Raw genomic sequence first — 21,087 nt, 5'->3', positions numbered from 1 at the left:
ATTATGATGGCTCTTCTGGAGCCTTCAATCAAATTAGTACTACCAGAAATGGTATTAACATTTGCCTTACCCATAAGTAAATGAGAAAAATATTTCTTGTCTTTGAATATTGTGTGTGTAGTAGCAGAATCAATCAAACAAATATCTTCATAACTGGATTTTAATCTAAGCTTACTCTGAGAGTTATTATCTTCAAATGGAATGACATACACAAAGTAAAATAAATACTCTATCAAATATTAGTACTTCCAATAAAAATAAATACAAACCAATAATATTGTACACACAACTGAAACTTTACTCAAATATAACGTTTCAATTTAATGATCCAAATCAATAATCACGTAGGAATATTATCTAATTTACAAGGTCAATGTAATAATTTAATGTTGCATTTCAGTGATACCCATTAATTTCCTTATTAAAACTATTTGCAAACTAATCAAGTAACAGTTAAGTCGAATTATTATCAACCTCACATAGTAAACAAGTCATTTAATGGGTTAGATAATATTAGACATATGATAATTCAAGAGTAGTATTTGAAAGAACAACAATGACATGAGACGTGATGTAATGAGAAATAGGTCCTCTGCCTAGAAAAGTTTTCATCATGTAATAAAACTCTTCTCATATTCTCAACTATTGGTAAATAAAATATACACAATTCACACCCTAGATAATCAATGCATGTCCATTTCTTAGTCTACCAGAACATGATGCCCCATTTTTTTTAATCAAATGTTTATGACATTACAATTTAACACAAATATTACGTGGGGCCCAATTCCTCGCTTTCAATGACAATTACTTTTTTTCTAGTTCATACTTCATACTATAAATAACAAAGAAGTTAACCAGTGATCCCTTTTTTTTTCAACGAAACATTCAGAAACAAAACACCAAAACCAGTATTATCTAATCAAAACATAATGAATAAATTTTATTAATAACTAACTATAATAATATGACTAGACTAATTAATGCTAATTGAAAAGCTAGTACTCATGTAAACGACTATTGTAACATGATCATTTGTTCACTAGTTACTACAACTAGAAAAAATTAAAATAAAACTACTCAATCACCTCTAACAACAGATCCATCACCAATCAAGTGATCTATCTTTTCTTCAGGGTGCTCAAAGAAATCTGCTACATTCAAGTGTGTGATGTCAACTTGATTTTCAGAGATAAAATTAGCTTCAGGATTTTTCTTTCTCCTTTTCATTGATGCTTGATAAAGCTCAACCAAGTGCTTCGCTGTATGACAGGTACGTGACCAGTGTCCACTTCCACCATATCGATAGCATTTATTTTCTGATCCATGTGCTTCTGGCACTTTGTGACTATCATCCTTCTTTTTCCCTCTCTGGTAGTGATTCTTCTTTGATGAATGATTAGCACCAAGAGAAGAATTTCCTTGACCATTATCACGACCACAACCACAACCACTATCATGAGCACAACTATGACCACGATTGGGGCCACGACCTTTTTCACGCCTAGAGTAGTGGGCATACACCTCATTCACTTTGGGGAATGGTGCAGCCCCAGTAGGCCGATTTTCGTGATTTTTCATCAGCAAATTATAGTTTTGTTCAGCCACAAGAAGATGAGCAATCAAATCACAATACTTTGTGAAACCTTTCTCTCGATATTGCTATTGCAGAAGCACATTTGAGGCATGAAAGGTGGAGAACATCTTTTCCAGCTTATCAAAATCACTAATCGTATCTCCATATAGTGTCAATATAGAAGTAATTCTGAATATCTCATAATTGTACTTCGTAACTGACTTGAAATCTTGTAGCCTTGGATTGATCCATTCGTGCCGAGCATTTGGGAGGAAGGCCATCTTCAGGTGGTCATACCTTTCTTTCAAGTTTTTCCATAAAACGAGTGGATCCTTCATAGTAAGATATTCAAATCAGGGCCTCATCAAGGTGATGATGCAAGAATATCATAGCCTTGGCATTTTCTTGGTTGGATGCTTTATTTTTTTCTTTAATGGTGTCTCCAAGACCCATAGGATCCAGATGGATTTCCGCATCTAGCACCCACGATAGGTAGTTCTTGCCAAAAATATCAAGGGCAACAAACTCAAGTTTTGTGAGGTTAGCCATAAATCTTCTATCTATATAGAATAAGAGAGGCAAAATAGGTGGAATGACAAGTGTCATCACCACAAAAAATAGAATTTAAAAATACAAAATAAAAAATAAGAGCTAAAAAAAACTGCAAGGACCAAACAATCAGAAAGTAAGTAAAAAAAAAAGTAAATTATAAAAATACAAAAAAAAATGTAAATTCACAAAAAACTGCAAGTTTACCTTACGCAAAACTAAAAACTGCACTACACATATCCTAAAAAAATCACGTTTTTGAATTTCTTAAACAAATAATCAGAAAACAATAAAAACCCCTAATAAAAATGCAAATTCAAATTAACGAGGAATTTAAGTCTTTAAGTTGATGTTGGTGTAGTTATGGGGAGAGAATATAGCAATCAGTTCCGTAATAGAGAATATAACAATCAGTTCCGTAATTATCTTCAAATCAAATATATGACCCTTATGTGGAAGACTCCATTGACGGTTTATTCAGGGCCAACATTCAAATGTTCTTTCAATAACAATTTGCTAGCATTGAAGATCATACTGTCTGTGGATTTCCAAGTTTTGTTGAATTCCAACTCAACCGGTGCTGTTTTCCCACTTTATACCATTGAAGAAACCACTCAACTCTCTCCCCATCCTTTCCGCTATCACTGCAAACTCTCTGGTAAAATAAAATGAACACTCAATTTTTTCTCTACAAATTGTTTATGAATTTTCGTATATTATTTATGGAGAATTGTTTTTGTGTTGTTGAAGAATGGGGTCACCATTATGTGTCAAAAAGAAGGTAGCATTTGCTAATACTAGCAAATGAGAACTGGGAAAAACCATTGCGAGACGATTCTCTTGAAATTCTTACTCATGGTTTGCATGGTTTGATTCATTGCAATAGCTATGACCATTTGGTGTCCAATGATTGCGTTCATGCGGATTCAAATTTTCTCTCTGCAAATGATTTCAAAACCAGGTAATGCATTAATCTTAATCATTTTTTCATAGTAGTTTTTTGTGAGAAATTGTCACCCTAACATAGTAAAATTATCAAGAACTTTCTAAAAAGAGGAAGTAATATTGTTTGTATATGGTTGCAAAAGGTGATGGTTATTGGTGTGTGTATATGGTAAAAACCGGATATAAGTCAAACCGGTGGAATGAGGAACCGTAGGAAGGAATGAGAATGTGCCAGATGCTATTCGCCCTTGACCGGAGTAGTGCCCGGGCCGGAGCTGAGTGAGGGCACCGACTGATCTGCCTTCTGCATCGTTGAAACGGCCAAGCCCGGTGACTTGAGCATTCATGGCCGTTGGTCTGTGTAGCTATTTGTCCGAGTAGCCGTTGGTCCGTGTGGCCGTTGTAGGCGGGCCACGCGCCAGTAACGTCCAGTCATGGTCAACTACCCACCATGCGTGTGTCAGACGGCGTCGTCAGTCTAATCCCACCAAATCCGTGCAGAGCTGTCCTTGTTATTATTATGTTATTAGTCCACATTGTATGAGACCCATGAGAGTCACACTATAAATAGAGCACATCACCCTCCTTTGTAGGGGTTGGTTCCTTTTACTTTCCAAGAACACTTATAATAGAAGAATTCATATATACAATCTCTCTCTCAATATTTGATTCGGCCAAGGCCGTTTGTTTCCATTATTATTGTGTTTCTTCCATCAAGTGTTTCACATTGTTCATAAACGTTTACATTCATAGCAAATTGTCATCAGTAGCCGTTTTATTAAAGAACTCTCATATACATATTTTCTCTATCTACCATACATCAAGACCCAAAGCACATATCCTATACCTACTTACAAATTTAATTGATTATCCAAATTCGGGGCCCACCGTGGGGCTAGGATAATAGTGGTCTTTGGCCTTGATTTCTATTATATTCATCAAAATAAAAAATGCCCCTGCCCGTCTCTGCGAAAACGGACTAAATGGCTGACATCGATCAATCCGGTCATGTCAATAACACCGAAATTGTGGCGGAAAACGAAGGAAGCGGACTACGGGCATTGCCGAACCCCGCTGACCCGAACCCCATCGATTCAACGGAGGGACTCAACCGGAAAAATACCGTGGATCAAGAGAATGCCGCCCTACCGGCCACTGATCCTCTAAATACTCACAATTCCGTTACATTGTCCCGGGATGGGGGCCGGAGAGAACCGGGCGCACCAAACGACGGTGTTAACTTACGTTTAATTTTTGAAATGTTGCAGGAACAAAGAGCGGAAATCTCCGAGCAAGGAATAGCAATTGCCCAGCTGCAGAACGGAAAGGGTGAAGCAGGGCCGGAAAAGGCAAAGGGTACTGCCGAAACCGGAAGAAACGAGGCACGAATGGTCGAGAGCGACGGCTCCGGGGCCGGCTCCTCTACCGAGTTCTAAAGATGCTCGAAACTTTGGCGAAACGGGTAGATTCAACCGAAAGGAGGGTCGAGACATACAATTCTCAGGTGGACCAGATACCGGGGGCTCCACCTTTGCTGAAGGGGCCGAATTCGAAAAGGTACATTCAAAGGTCTTTTCCACCAAGTGCGGCCCCGAAACTGATCCCAAAGAGGTTCAAAATGCCCGATATACAGAAGTATGACGGCACAACATACCCGCACGAGCACGTGACCTCATATACCTATGCCATAAAGGGTAATGATATGGAGGAAGATAAGATCGAGTCGGTGTTGCTGAAAATATTTGGGGAAACTCTGTCGAAGCGAGCATTGACGTGGTATGACCACCTACCCGAGCACTCGATCACTTCTTTCGAAATGCTCGCTGATGCCTTCGTAAAGGAACATGCCGGTGCCATCAAGGTGCAGGCCCGTAAGGCCGATATCTTCTGAATAACCCAAAGGGACGATGAGCTACTACGGGAGTTCGTCAACCGGTTCCAGAGGGAACGGATGGAACTCCCCCCGGTGCCAGAAGAATGGGCCGCACAAGCTTTCACAAAGGGGATCAACATGCTAAGTTCAGCTGCTTCGGCCAAATTGAAAGAAAATTTGTTGGAATACAAGGCCGTGACATGGGCCGATGTCCACAATCGGTATGAGTCGAAGATTCGGGTGGAGGATGATCAGTTCGAGCTATCTTCGGAAAAGTTAAAAGTGAATAGAAGTTTCGAGAAACCGAGGAAGGGTTACGAAACGAAGTCCGAATCATCAAAAGAAAGGTTTCGGCCATACTCCCACTCGGAGAGGCCAAATTTCAGGTCGGAAAAGTCAAGGGAAAGCCCGAGCCACTTCTCAGGTCGAGGTAGCAAGCGGGTCGAGCGCCCGTCAAACAGTCGGGGGCTCTCGTTCAGGAGTGATGCCGGAAGTTCTGCCAGCTATAAGGGTCCACCGAAGATTTCGGAGTACAACTTCAACGTCAGTACTTCAGATCTTGTCTCGGCCATCGGCCGCGTCCCGGATGTGCGATGGCCGAAACCACTAAGGTCAGATCCGGGAAAACGGGATCCGAACATGGTGTGTGAATATCACGGAACCCATGGTCACAAAACTGAGGATTGCCGCCAGTTGAGAGAGGAGGTAGCCCGGTTATTGAAAAACGGCCACCTTCGAGATCTATTGAGCGAGCGAGCCAGAAATCACTACAAGGAAAGGGAAGCTCATCGGAGGGTCGAACCGGTTGAACACCAGCATACAATCAACATGATAGTTGGCGGTATCGACATCCCTCGGGGGCCGATAATGAAATGGACCAAGGTCTCTATTGTTCGTGAAAAACGCATCCGAGACCATTCAACCGGGGGCTCTATTTCCTTCGATGACGAAGACGCGGAAGGCATCATTCAACCGCACAATGATGCACTGGTAATTTCTATACTCATCTTTAAAACTAAGATTAAACGTATTTTGGTTGATCCAGGCAGCTCGGCCAACATCATCCGATGGAGAGTGGTCGAACAGCTAGGGCTGCTAGATCGGATCATATCGGTGGCTCGGGTACTCAGTGGGTTCAATATGGCTAGCGAAACTACGAAGGGAGAGATCTCGTTGCCCGTGAACGCGGATGGAACCATTCAGCAAACGGTGTTCTATGTGATCGAAGGCGACATGAAGTATAATGCGTTATTGAGCAGACCTTGGATACATAGCATGAGGGCAGTTCCCTCAACACTGCATCAGTTGCTGAAATTCCCCACCCCGGAGGGGGTGAAGACCATCCGAGGTGAGCAGCCCGCAGCAAAGGAAATGTTTGCAATAGAGGAGGCGGCGCCCCGGCCCAAGGAGCCGGTTCAGGAAAAGAAGGGTGTAACCGGAGGGGAGGTCCCCAAATAGCAACCAAAGTATACCGGGCCAGATCCAGTGCATTAAGAAGATGACTTCGAGATACCCAGATCCTTTGTCATGCCGGATGACTCGGACGCGACCAAATCAAACGTAGAGGAGCTGGAGCAGATCATTCTGTTCGAGTTGTTACCGGACAGAAATGTATACCTGGGCACAGGTCTTACCCCGGAGCTCAAGCGCAAATTAATTTAGTTTCTTTGGGCTAACGCCGATTGCTTTGCATGGTCGCATATAAATATGAAAGGTATATCACCAGAAATAGCATCACACAAACGCAGCTTGGACGGGAAGTTTCCCCCGTTGAAGCAAAAAAGAAGGCCCATGGCGGAACCAAAACACGCCTTCGTGAAAGACGAGGTAACAAAGCTTTTAAAAATAGGTTCCATCCGGGAGGTGAAATACCCGGATTGGCTTGCTAACGTGGTGGTGGTGCCCAAAAAAGGTAACAAATTTTGAATGTGTGTCGATTATAAGGATTTAAACAAGGCATGCCCGAAGGATTCATTTCCATTGCCTCACATCGATAGAATGATCGATGCGATGGCCGGACATGAAATGTTAAGTTTTCTCGATGCTTACTCCGGGTACAACCAAATCCGGATGCACCCGGAGGATCAAGAGAAAACATCCTTCATCACCCGTTATGGGAGTTACTGTTATAACGTCATGCCCTTCGGATTAAAAAATGCCGGTGCAACTTACCAATGCCTAGTTAATGGAATGTTCGAAGAACAAATAGGGAAAATAATGGAAGTTTATGTTGATGATATGGTTGTTAAGTCCCTGGAAACAGAGGACCATTTAAAGCATTTGCAGGAAAACTTCGATGTACTCCGTAGATATAACATTAAACTCAACCCGGAGAAATGTGCCTTCGGCGTAAGGTCTGGTAAATTTCTGGGGTTCATGGTGTCAAACCGGGGAATTGAAATCAACACGGACAAGATCAAGGCCATCGAGGATATCGAGGTCGTGAACAACATTAAGGGGTACAGAAGCTCACCGGGAGGATAGCGGCGCTGATTCGCTTTATATCGAGGTCCTCGAACAAGAGTCATCGTTTCTTCTCTTTGCTCAGGAAGAAGAACGACTTCGTTTGAACGCCGGAGTGCCAAGAAGCCCTACGAGAGTTGAAGAGGTACTTGTCTAGCCCCCCGTTGCTGCACACACCAAAGGCCGATGAGCCACTTTTCCTCTACCTAGCTGTCTCCGAAATGGCGGTATGTGGCGTTTTGGTCCGAGAAGAATCAGGTACGCAATTCCCTATCTATTATGTAAGTAGAACTTTGGGGGATGCAGAGACCCGTTACCCCCATTTGGAAAAGTTGGCATTAGCACTGGTAAGCGTTTCCAGAAAGCTCAAACCTTATTTTCAATGCCACCCCATATGTGTAGTAACCACTTACCCTTTAAAAAACATCATGCATAAACCGGAGTTGTCAGGTAGATTAACAAAATGGGCTGTAGAAATTAGCGGTTACGATATCGAGTATAAACCTCGAACGACCATCAAATCCCAAATCTTGGCCGATTTTGTGGCAGACTTTACCCCGGCTATGGTCCCCGAGGTCGAAAAGGAACTTTTGCTGACCTCGGGAAAGACCACGGGCATTTGGTCTCTACACACGGATAGGGCCTCGAACCTTAGAGGTTGCGGACTAGGGATTGTCCTTAGGACCCCGGCCGGGGATGTCATTCGGCAATCCGTTAGAAATGCTAAATTGACTAACAATGAAGCCGAATATGAGGCTATGATTGCAGGTTTGGAATTGGCTCGAAGCATGGGAGCCGAAATAATCAAGGCAAAATGCGACTCGCTTTTGGTCGCAAACCAGGTGAACGGCGTGTTCGAGGTAAAGGACGAACGGATGCAGAGGTACCTCGGGAAAACCCAAGTGGTACTTCATCAATTTAAAGAATGGACCATGCAGCACATACCGAGGGAGCAGAACAGTGAAACCGATGCATTAGCAAATTTAGTATCGTCGATCGAGGAGGAGGAAATCAACCTCGGGGCAACGGTACACTTATCAAACACGGCCATAGAAACCGGGCATGCCGAAATATACACAATGGGCTTAACTTGGGATTGGCGCAATAAGTACATCGACTACTTGCGTGACGGTAGGCCCCCAAATGACCCGAAGGAGTCACGATCTGTACGGACCAAGGCCGCCCATTTTTGCTTGCTGGACGGCCAACTGTATCGACGCTCTTTCCTTGGTCCTCTGGCTAAGTGCTTGGGCCCCGGTGAAACGGAATACGTGATAAGCGAGGTACACGAGGGAACCTGCGACAACCATTCTGGTGCAGAAGCTCTGGTTCGAAAGATTATCAGGGCCGGTTATTACTGGAACCGGATGGACGAGGACGCGAAAAGTTTTGTCCGAAAATGTGACGGGTGTCAGAAGCATGCTCCGATGATACACCAGCCCGGGGAGTTGCTGCATTCAGTGATCTCACCTTGGCCTTTCATGAAGTGGGGAATGGACATTGTGGGCCCGTTACCTTGGGCACCAGGTAAGGCCCGTTTCATTTTGGTTATGACTGACTAATTTTCTAAGTGGGTTGAAGCGCAGGCCTTCGAAAAGATAAGATAGAAGGAAGTCATCAACTTCATATGGGATCACATCATCTGCCGTTTCGGCATCCCCTCCGAGATAACTTGTGATAATAGTCCTCAGTTCGTGGGTGGCAAGGTCAACAATTTCCTCGAGGGATTGAAGATCAAGAAAATCGTGTCAACCCCGTATCACCCCTGTGCAAACGGACAAGTAGAATCCACGAACAAAACGATAATCTAAAATCTGAGGATAAGACTTGAAGCATCGAAACACCATTGGAGGGAGATATTGCCGGAGGTGCTGTGGGCTTACAGAACCACATCCAAATCGAGCACGGGGGAAAACCCATTCTCATTGGTATACGGAGCTGAAGCCTTTATCCCCGTGGAAGTCGGCGAACTGACCCTCCATTTCAGGTATACCACCGAGGAGTCAAACGGGGAGGCCATGGCCGTGAAGCTCGACCTCGCAGATGAACTACGCGAAAGCGCATCGGTCCGCATAGCGACCCAAAAACAGAGGATGGAAAGATACTACAACCGAAGAGCCAACTTTCGGCATTTCCATGTTGGGGATTTAGTGCTTCGAAAAGTTACCTTGCACACCAAGAACCCCAACGAGGGAAAGCTGGGTTCGAACTGGGAAGGCCCGTACAAGGTAACCGGTATAACGGGAAAAGGATCGTATCAATTGGAGTCCATGGATGGGCAGCATCTGCGTAATAACTGGAACGTGGCCCATCTAAAGAGATACTACTACTAAGGTATGGTCTCCCCGTGTTCTCTTATTAACTTTTCTCTTTTGCAGGAAGTCAAGAGCGGGACAAAATTAGAATCTAGATCTGAAAACACGTGTTGCACTCTTTTCCTTAGTACGGTTTTGTCCCAAAATGGGTTTTCCGACAAGATTTTTAATGAGGCAACGAGTACAACGTGTTACTTAACAAATATGAAGGGCAAGTACCCGGATACCCGGTGTCGCATCCTCCGATTGGGGACATAATAGCACTCACCTGACCTCGAAGATCGGATAAGTGCTAGGGGAGTACTATGCCACACCGAAGATGACCCCGACTAAAGCAGACGGAGAAGGTCAATATTTGCTACGGCAAAACTAAGGCCCGACCACCGGCCATTGCCTCCGATGTAAGGACCAAATGATCATAATGAATCGTGTCTCATTTAGCATTTTGCTACGGCAAAACTAAGGCCCGGCCACCGGCCATATCCTCCGATGTAAGGACCAAACGATCATAACGAATCGTGTCCCATTTTACATTTGCTACGGCTAAGGAAGAAAGAGTTAAAATTCTCATATGTACAAACATTTTGCAAACACAAAGTTATCAAAAGTTGGGATAACAACTTTCTATTAGGTATACTTTGCCCAGTTGATAACCACCGTATTTCGATACTGCCTCATTCGCATACCCTAAAGGCAATGAGATCACAATGATCCAAGCCAAAATTTGATAAGACCTACGGGCACGATGAATTAACGACTACGAGTCGACTTGTCCTAGAACGGACCAACAATTATAGCAAAAGCAGTAAACAAACATTCAAACAAAGAAGTAAGAAAGATGCACTTTTCATTTATACAACGGATGTTTCTTACATCAAAAGAAAAACAAAGCCCTACAAAGGCAAAAAACAAAAACAGAAAGCGAGGCACAAGCCCTATGCTATCCGGCATGACTAGAGGTGGATAAGTGCTCGGACTCGGTCCGCTCGGAGTCATCTGACTCGGACCCGAGGGCACAATTGGCTTCCTCCTCCATCCTCTTGGCTTCGAGCACCAGGGCTGGAAGATCTGAGAGACCATGCTCGGCTTGCTCGAGGGTGATCCGCCGAGACTTCCACTTCTCATACTTGGCAACAATAGCAGTATGAGCCTCGGCCGCCTCAACACTTCTCCAGGTTTCTTCCAAGTCGGCCTCAGCCTTGGCCAGTTTTGCTTCCAGATCAGCCCGGTCCTCCTCAAGGACACTTATCCTACCAGTGGCTGCCTCCAGCTCGGCCTTAAGGCCGTCGTTGGCGATAACCGCCCCTTAGAGCTCGGCCCTTAGGCCTTCACATATCCGAGACCGCTCCTCGGCTTTCTCCTCGAACACCCTCCTGCGCTCGTTGGACAAAGCAGCCTCGGACTCGAGTTGCCGGTTCCTCTCGGTCAGGCCCGTTGCATCAGCCTTCACTGAGTCCAGCTCCCCCCGGAGTCGAGAAATCGTGGTCTCGAGCTCATCTAGCCTCGAGGAAAACTGGGATTTATCCCGGCTAAGGCCGATTTTTTTAGCCTCAAGGCTCCGGTTATAGTCGGTCATAGCGGCCAGTTCACCCTACAAACGACGATTTTCGTCCTTAGCCGCATCGAGCTCAGGACGAAGGTTGGCCAGCACGGCCGCCCGATTCAACTCTTCCTCCTTCTCCTGAAGAAGATGCTGGTATTTCTCCGTTTCTCGGCCCTGGGCATCCAGTTGGCCTCGAAGATCATCTATCTCATGTTGGGCACGGATGAAAGCTTCATTAACCAACACCACACTCTGCAGGTGAAACAAGTTAGAAGGCTTAGGTGAAGTAAGGATAAAATCCACAGATAAACTATACAAGGATGACAGAAGAGCTTACCCGGTTGCTTGCATGCATACCCTTGTCATTGAGGCACTGCCAAGTGAGCCCGGTCATTTTGCACCTGTCTGAGTCAGAAATCAGGGGTCGCAAATAGCTCGCTACGCCCACCGGACGCGATAGAAAGCTGCAGTCCTCGGGGACGGTGACTACGGCCGATCTGGTTCTCCTTGGCTCCACGCTCGGGGCCCGGAAGATATTTACCAAGCTGTCCCTGGCGCCTGATTCGGAGATTCGGTTGACCGGCCTCGTGGCTCGAGGAATAGGGAGATGACCAAAGCCCGCTGATTTGCCGGTAGCGTCGGGGGGGGGGGGGAGGTGCTCGAGAACATATAGTCAAAATCATCCACCCACAGAGCCGGGGTAGATGAACTTGGAGCAGCCTCAATATTTTCGGCAAAGGCCGAGGGCTCCACAGTTGCAGCAGGCTCATGCTCGGGAGATGGACGAGCGCCTGTGGGGGCTTCGCTCTCCGGTACTAGGGCGGTCCTTTTGTCGGCTTAAGCAGCAGCCGCTTCCCCGGATCTTTTCCTTTGCAGGGGAGTGTCTTCCGAAGAAGTTTCACCTGAAATGTCGACAAAGTCAATTGACCGAAGAGGAGCCGGTGAAAGTATTTCTTCCGCACCTGAATGTGGAGCAGGAACCAAGAGACCTTCGCCGATAGAAGGAAGGGGTGGAACGGAGACCGCCTCCTCAGGTATTGGAGCCACGGAGGGAACGGAGCTGACTCTCCGGACAATGATGTCGGGCTCCGTCTTTTCCCTGGAAGACCGAGCAACGCTTCTTGCTTTCTTACTTTTTGGCGTCTGCCCCTTTTCGGAGGGCCGTTTTCTTTTTGCGGCATCGGTGAGGACGCGGGAAGAACCCGCTGTGTCAAACTCGGACGTCGGTGCTGGGGGAGCGTTCCCCGACTCCGATTTGGGGGCTACCGAGCCCTTAGGCAAACCTGAAAATACAAGATGTTAGCAAAGGTCAAAGGACGGAACGAATAAAGGAGAATGCAGCAGAATAGAAGTAGAAGGCTACCATGATTTTGGGCTATCCATCGACCACGAGACAGGTGGGCCTATGTCCGGTCATTATAGGGATGCTGGGCGAGGAGTACAGTGACCCAGTCACTCAGATTCCGGATGACCGGAGGAACGTACCCATTGGCTGACAAAAGTAAGGAAGAAACAGTGACAAAGAAGAATCAAAATTTAACGAAGCAATGCTAAAACAATTATTCGAGAATTCGGACTTACGCTTGTTATTCCACTTCTCCGGGAAAGGCATGTGATCGGCTAGAATAATGTCCTCGGTCTTTACCCAGACGTATCTCTCCAACCATCCTCGGTCTCTGTCTTCATCCATTTTCGAGAAGAATGGATTCTGGCTGCGCTTGGCCAGTTTCATTACGCCACCCCGGAACAGCCTCGGGGAGTATAGGCGTATCAGGTGGGCCAGTGTGAACTCGTTCTCGGCGTTGTTGGCTAACAACCGGAGACACGCTACGACCCTCCAAACATTTAGGCCGATCTGAGCCAGCGTAATGCCGTAAATCCGGCACATGTCGAGAATGACCGGATCCACCGGAGGGTCGAGTTTGAGAGTGAAGTGGTATGTGTAAGCATACAGAAACCCTTCACGATGGTCGGTGACGGATTCATCTGGTCCGGGGGCGCAAACCCGAACCGGACGGGTATCCCACCCGCAATCGGCCCGGACTATGTCGAGCTTCTCCTCGGTGATAGATGAGGGATACCGCCTCACGCCGAATCCCCTGTCTGAAATGGAGGAAGGTTTTTCGACCTCAAGGTCTTTGTTGAAATTGAATTTAGCCGGTATGATATCCGAAGCCGTAGGCTCGAATTTTTCCGGAGACGCTGGCTCGGCCCCCGGGGACGATACCAGTGGAGCATCATGGGAAGTGGATTCAGACATCTTGGGAATAGGAAAGAAGGGAGGTTCAAGAGAGGGATTTAAGAAAAATGAAGGAACTGGTGATGACTGAGAGAAAGGGAGACAAAATTGGTTCTTTTGCACATTGTGTGAAGCAATAAACCAATTGCAGATCAAATGGGAAGTTGATTGTATGTAGTGTAGATAGAAGAGCGCAGAAAATGGAGTGAATTTGAAGAAGAGCAAAAGCGTGAAAGTGAAAAAATGAGGAGGTAAAGAGCCTTATATAGGCGAAAAAGAGGATCGGTTACCGAGGACGGCCAATCAAGGGGCGCCACGTGTCCCGTCATTAATTCGAAGTGAATCGAAACGACGTGCAAAAGGCGGTTGGCAGAGGCGGGCCATCCGGGGCGGGACACGTGGCCGATAAAAGGGGAGGCATTGCGCAAACGTTCCCGCCAAAATAAGAAGATAACGACGAGCTGACAAAACCACCGGTTTCAGAAAATTATCCACTTCCCGTTACTCCGGTTGACCGGAGATCCGGGAAGTGTGGGGGCTATCTGTATACGGTAAAAATCAGATATAAGTCAAACCAGTGGAACGAGGAACCGGAGGAAGGAATGAGAATGTGCCGGATGCTATTCGCCCCTTGACTGGAGTAGTGCCCGGGCCAGAGCTGAGTGAGGGCACCGACTGATCTGCCTTCTGCATCGTTTAAACGGCCAAGCCCGGTGACTCGAGCATTCACGGTCGTTGGTCCGTGTAGCTATTTGTCCGAGTAGCCGTTGGTCCGTGTGGCCGTTGTAGGCGGGCCACGCGCCAGTAACGTCCAGTCATGGTCAACTACCCACCGTGCGTGTGTCAGACGGCGCCGTCAGTCTAATCCCACCAAATCCGTGCAGAGCTGTCCTTGTTATTATTATTTTATTAGTCCACATTGTATGAGACCCATGGGAGTCACACTATAAATAGAGCACATCCCCCTCCTTTGTAGGGGTTAGTTCCTTTTACTTTCCAAGAACACTTATAATAGAAGAATTCATATATACAATCTCTCTCTCAATATTTGATTCGGTCAAGGCCGTTTGTTTCCATTATTATTGTGTTTCTTCCATCAAGTGTTTCACATTGTTCATAAACGTTTACATTCATAGCAAATTGTCATCAGTAGCTGTTTTATTAAAGAACTCTCATATACATATTTTCTCTATCTACCATACATCAAGACCCAAAGCACATATCCTATACCTACTTACAAATTTAATTGATTATCCAAATTCGGGGCAAACAGTGTGATCCTGATATAGTAGAGAAAAATGGACCAATTAGTATGGAGACATTTGTGAATTTGATGCTAATAGTGATTGTAGATCGCCTGCTAGACGACTAGATTTTGTGCTAAGTGTATACTTTTATACCCTTACTCTGCATCAATTGAGCACGAATTGGATAGAGTAACACTGTGCAGTTGAATTTCTTAGTGCGGCAGGGAAAGAAATGGGGAAGAAAGCATATGATGGACTGATGTTGGATGCAGCAAATGTTCTTTCATGTTTCATGGACGTTGTAAATCTTCTTTGTTATTAGCATTCTCAATTTAGTAGGGAAGATTACATTCGATCTAATAAGTACCTTCTGTTAGAATTGAGAAATTCTATGTGAAAATGATTATTATAATCTAAAATATACTCCCTCCGTCCCATAATAAGTGTCACCTTAGCCAAATTTTTTTTGTCCCATAATAAGTCACCTTAGGATACCAATGCATATATTGACTAGTTTTTTCCATCTTTGCCCTTCGGTAAAAAATGACAAGTTTCTTTATTCAAGGCCAAAAGTTGGATTCACAATGTCAAATTTTGGGTTTCACATGAAAATGAAAGTTTTGGCCTATGGAAGATAGGATTAATAAGAGGCAAAAGAAGTAGTAGTACTCTAAATGATGATGGTTGGATTCCCAATATCAAAAGATGAGCTACTTGTGTATGCTCTAATCATCAAGAGGATAAAATAATTTTTTTACATAAGGTTAATTTGGTAAAGTTTACACTTCATCATTGGTTTCTTAATATGCGTATTTTTGGCTAAGGTGACACTTATTATGGGACGAAGGGAGTAAAACAAACGAGAAGCCCTATGGAGTTATTTTTCTGACAACATGGTAACTTCAGATGAGTTGTGTTCATATTTATAGAGAAATAAAAGTTATAGGAAGAAATTTTGCTTCAATATCCTCTAAAATTTTAATTTTGCGCTCCTCTTTTGGACAGATTAAAGGTTCAAACTTAGCTCTCATAAGTTTGTTTATGACTGAACTCGAACCTGATACAACTGTAGCCAAGGTAGCTTAGTATTTATTTTATCTCTCATAAGTGTGTTTACGACTGAACTCAAACCTGATACAACTGTAGCCAAGGTAGCTTAGTATTTATTTTATGAATTGTGAGTAAAACGATCGCCAGTTATTGTAGTTTTGGAATGAATTATGAGTAAAATGATGGCCAGATATTGTAGTTTTGGAATGAATTATGAGTAAAACGATGGTCGATTATTGTAGTTTTTGAGTGAATTGTGAGTAAAACGATGGCCAGTTATTATAGTTTTGGAATGAATTGTGAGTAAAACGATGACCGTTATAAAATCTCTATTGTCTTGATTACTTCCTTTGAAGTTGACAAAGAGGATTCCTAACTGATAGCCTTCTATATGTTCAGACTGATCTTGCTTTCCCATTTAGGATTCAAAGAGAAATTTTATGACAAAATAAATGCTCTCCATACAAGTAACCGCTGCATAACAAATAAATCCTCTTTTGTGCGTCCGTAGTCCACGCGCTGCAGCCATGGGCACGCCGACCGGCTCTTCTCTGACACGTCCTATGGATAATATCGCCCCTCTGGCAGGGACGACGACTACTGAAGAGCAAAAAATTGATTTTGCCTCAGCTGTAGGCAAAGCCCCAATTTCAATTCCTAAAATTGACAATTTTGGTTGCCCTAGTGTCAAATCCACCATCTCAAAACACAATGGAGAAACAACAATCATATTCAAAGCATCGGAATAATATGAGTAATGGCAGATCGGTGTCGATACATGATCATCGGAAAGTTTATAAAGACTAGACCCCAAATCGACAAAATAAGGTCTCTATTTGTAGAAAAAATATCGGTGAAAGGTAAGAATTCTATTGGAGTCTTCAACTACCGCACAATATTTATTGATTTTGATCTTGAAAAAGATTGTAATAATTTCTAGTATAGAAGATCAATTGAGATAGAAGGGCAACAAATGTGGCTCCAAAAGTGGTCACCTGATTTCAAGCCGAAGGGGGACTCCCCTATTATACCAGTATGGGTCCTCCTGCCAGAATTGCCTTTTCATCTTCACTCTTGGTACTACCTTCGACAAATTCTAGCTCTGATTATAACTCCACTTACCATGGATAGTGCCACTGAGAGTAGAACACGTCCCAGTATGGCCAAGGTAAGGGTAGAGGTTGATCTAACCAAATAGAAACTTCAGTCTATTTGGATTGGATCACAAGATGAGGACCATCCCGTTAGGGGTTTTAAGCAAAGATTGGAGTATGAAAGTGTCCCTAAATATTCTATACATTGCAAAATCCTTGGACACTCCATACTACAATGCAGAAGAGTTGAGAAAAAGAACATTTATGAGGAGAACAAAACTGTGGAGAAGGGTTCTACATCTCAAACAAAAAAGCAGGAGTGTACTCATAAAGATAGAGAAAACAGGGATAATGCTAAGGTTCCAAAAACATTGCCTAACAAGAAGAATGAGCCTCATCAAAACAAAAACAAACTAAACACTTCTGACCAAAAAGAACACCCAACAGAGAGCCTGGAAACTATAATAGAGGGCAATAAAGAGGCTACAGAACCTCTGAATTCTATGATGGACAGAACAAAAGGAATGAGAAAGAAAAAGAAGAAAGGGAAAAATAAGATTCCCAAGAAGAAGTCCAAAGTGATTTTTTGTAACGACCTTTTCCGTTGTTACGGTGAATTGCAAAATATTCGTGTCACTAGCTCCGAAAGACATGCTTGAGCCTTTCCTTGCAACTGGGGAACTGTTAACTTGATCGGGAAATCGTATGATTTGCGTGTAAAGAATTATATCGGGGCCCTCGAGCCCAGCTTTGGTAGCTTCAGCTCCATCCAAGTCGCCCCAGCGGTGCCGCAGTAACAGTTTGTCTGCCGCCAAAGCGGCATTGCAGAGGATCCCATTCGACCGCCCCAACATTCCCTTTGACGCAGAAGCGATACCGCCGAAAGGGTGACGAGACCGCCTCAGTGGTCACGAACAGTGGTTCCACCTATTTAAGTGACATTTCGGGAATTGGCTTCATTTCTCAAAACCCTAGAGGGTCCAGCCGCCATTGGAGTAATTTTGGAGCCAAAAATGATACTTCCTTGGGAAAGGTTATCCCCCTAACCTCTTCCATCCATTCTCCTAACATTGATTCTCATTAAAGATTCTTGCCTAGAATCACAAATGGGTATCTCAAATCTCTTAAGTTCAGAAATGATGAACCCTTGTCCTTCTTGGTATAAAAGTCATTGGAATATTTTTTATGCTCATCATCCTAACGTGGTTCCCAACCTAATCCTTCATCTACCCCCATTAAAGTACAAATGGGTCTCTATTTTAGATCTTGGAAATTGGTTTCTTGAAATAAGCCTAAAATGGTAATTTGACCAAACTAATGACTTGAATATGGTCATGAATGTCCTAAATAAAGGTTGATTGATCAACTAGCGTTGTGATAGTGAATTTTTAGGTAGGATAAAATTCCATATCTACCTTAGCAATTTTGAAGTCCTTAAAAAGGACACTAATGGTGAATTCTACTCTTGGGTCTCATGGTTGTCTCCGAGCTTTTTATATGGATTACGCGATGGTGATTAACTGAGGTATCATTAGATGTTCGTGGCACCTGCTCGGCCATGAGGTAGGTTACGGCTTTCCTTTCGGTAAACTCCGGTTAGTTTTTTGTATTGCTGTGTAGAAGAAACGGAAAATGCATGTATAGGGAATTGGAGATATGGGATGGAACCTTAGGATGGTATTGGTGTGTGTGACTTGTTTGTTCGGGCTTGTGGCCTGTAGACTCCTTAGGTTTTTATGTGGCTTTGTTGATTATCGGTGGATTTATGTAACTTGAGAGTAGCGGGCGAATCTAATTATGCCTATCGATGAGATTATTGTAGTGAATCTAAGCGCTAGCTAGAAATATAAAATGAATCACAGTAGTGAATGATGTCCTAGTTAAATGGTGACGAATGACTCGAGTGTAGGGTGAGATTCTTATCCTAAGCAAATATGTTGATTTAGGGAAACGGTAATACCGTATGTTAAATGATTGACTTGATGTGTGTGTGGGACTAGCCACCCTATTATGTGTGCCTAATTGTTTAATTGTGTTGGCTTGATGCCAGGTGTAGTTGGTAGATATGGAGTTCTGTTTTGTCGTTCTGAGTTGGATAGAATTGACATACCGCTGCTGGTATTTGTGCTCAATATATGTTGGCGTACACACTGTTGGTACTTGAGTTATAGCTATATGTTAGCGTACCCACTGTTGGTACTTGACTTGATATATGTTGGCATACCCATTGTTGGTATTGTGATGTGATGTGTTGTTGGTGTAGCTCGTTGTGGTACTTGTGATATTAAACCTGATTATTGATTGTTGACATATGCATTGCACACATTTCTCATATTATTCATGCATGGCCGATACCCGGTGATGATCCGGTATCGTTGATTGACCGAAACTGATATTTTGATAAACTCTTTTACTTGAGTGATTATGAAAAGGCCGATGTCCGAAGATCCATTCCGGAATCGTTGTTTATATGAAAGTGATATTTGATTAACTCTTTTACTTGAGCGATTGTGAGAAGGCCGATCACTGAGTTTCGATTCCGGAATCATTGATTTGTGAAACTAATATTGGACAGACTCTTTTGAGTGATTGTGAGGAGGCCGATGTCCGATGGTTATATTCGGGCATCGTTGTTGCATGGCCAATTTCGATGTTATCCCAGAATTATTGTTAGTGCATGGACTCCGCGGGTCCCCCATGGTGGTGCCGTTGAGACTCCCCTGTGAGCAATTAACTAGAGTCCCGTCTATCTGTTAGGCAAAGATCCGCGATGAGTGGCACTTAGACTTCGCGAGTCACGCTGGGTTGTGCTACCGAGACGTCGATATTTCCATCTAGAGTACATGTGTACACCTCATTTGCATGGCATGTCACCGCATTCATACCATTATCGCATTGCATTGCATTATGACTTGGTCGAGATATTGTGATGATTGTATTAGGATGATTCTGTTGTGATGATTGGATTGTGATGATTCTGTTGTGATGATCGTATTGTGATGATTTTATCATAGTGATTGGGTGGATCGGATATACTCAGACTTATCATATGGGGTTTAGATGCTATACATAGGTAATGACGAACATTTGGACTCGATTCTTGTGACTTCTATTGTTGACTTGTGCCTGTTAAATTAACCTAAAACTAGTAGTGTATTGTGTTAAGTGAGGTGGACATAAAGGTGTCGTAACAATGAGCTCGCTCCTAAAACACGAACGAGCGACTTGGGAATTATAAAGATGTTGAGAATCTGTATAGGTGTTTGGCCAACTTATAATTCATTGTAAATTAGTTGTGACTTAAGTTATATTGAAGTTGTGATCTACTATTTTGGGATATGTGATTTGATTTAGTGATTATCATCATTATTCATGAATTCCTTACCAATATGTACTACTAACCATTGTCGGCCTATGATACTTAATCAGTATACGTGTTTTGTACTGATATTGCACTTGCTACACCATTTTTGGGGTGTAGATTGTTTCAGGTATTTGTTGATGTGAAGAGGAACTCACGATGCCTATCCGGAAGGCCTCCTCCCACTTCATTCGGGACAGAGGATGTGTCGTAGAATGTAATGGTAATCTGATTCAATAGTCGCTTTTGTACTAGTCTAGACCAGGTCATGGGAAGTCGTATCGAGTCTGTAAAATCTGTGTTGTTGTAAACCTGTACACCCTATGTCATTGAATTTTTATAAATGGAATTCCGCTGTATTTCTTAATTATCAAATGCTTTTAAATGGAATGTCGTATGATATAAACATTTTATGAATGAGAGGGTTCGCCTACCGAGGTGGGAGAGGTGCCCGTACGAACCCGAATTTGGGTTGTGACATTTTTAAACCCTCCATGTCGCAAGAAGCTGCCAAGAAATCCAGAAAATGCAACCCCAAACCAGTAAACTATGATATGATAACCCATATCCTCACTGAATTACAATAACTCCTCCAAAATATTTCCCAAAAGGAAGAGGAAAATCAGCGAGAAGGGGAAACAAACACCAAGCAGTCCAAAGACCACATAGAAAACAGTGACTCAAACTCTATTGCAGAAAAAAGGAATGATCCCATTATGGATGTGGAAACTGCTTAGGAAGAAGAGGAGGAACAAAGAGAGTTAATCAATCCCATGGACAAGAGACATATGATAGAGGCACCTAATGAACCTATTAGTGCAAATACTGAGGA

This window comes from Lycium barbarum, chromosome 8 (genome assembly GCF_019175385.1).
Source record: "Lycium barbarum isolate Lr01 chromosome 8, ASM1917538v2, whole genome shotgun sequence".
NCBI lineage: Eukaryota > Viridiplantae > Streptophyta > Magnoliopsida > Solanales > Solanaceae > Lycium > Lycium barbarum.
Note: the sequence above shows the minus strand (reverse complement) of the source record.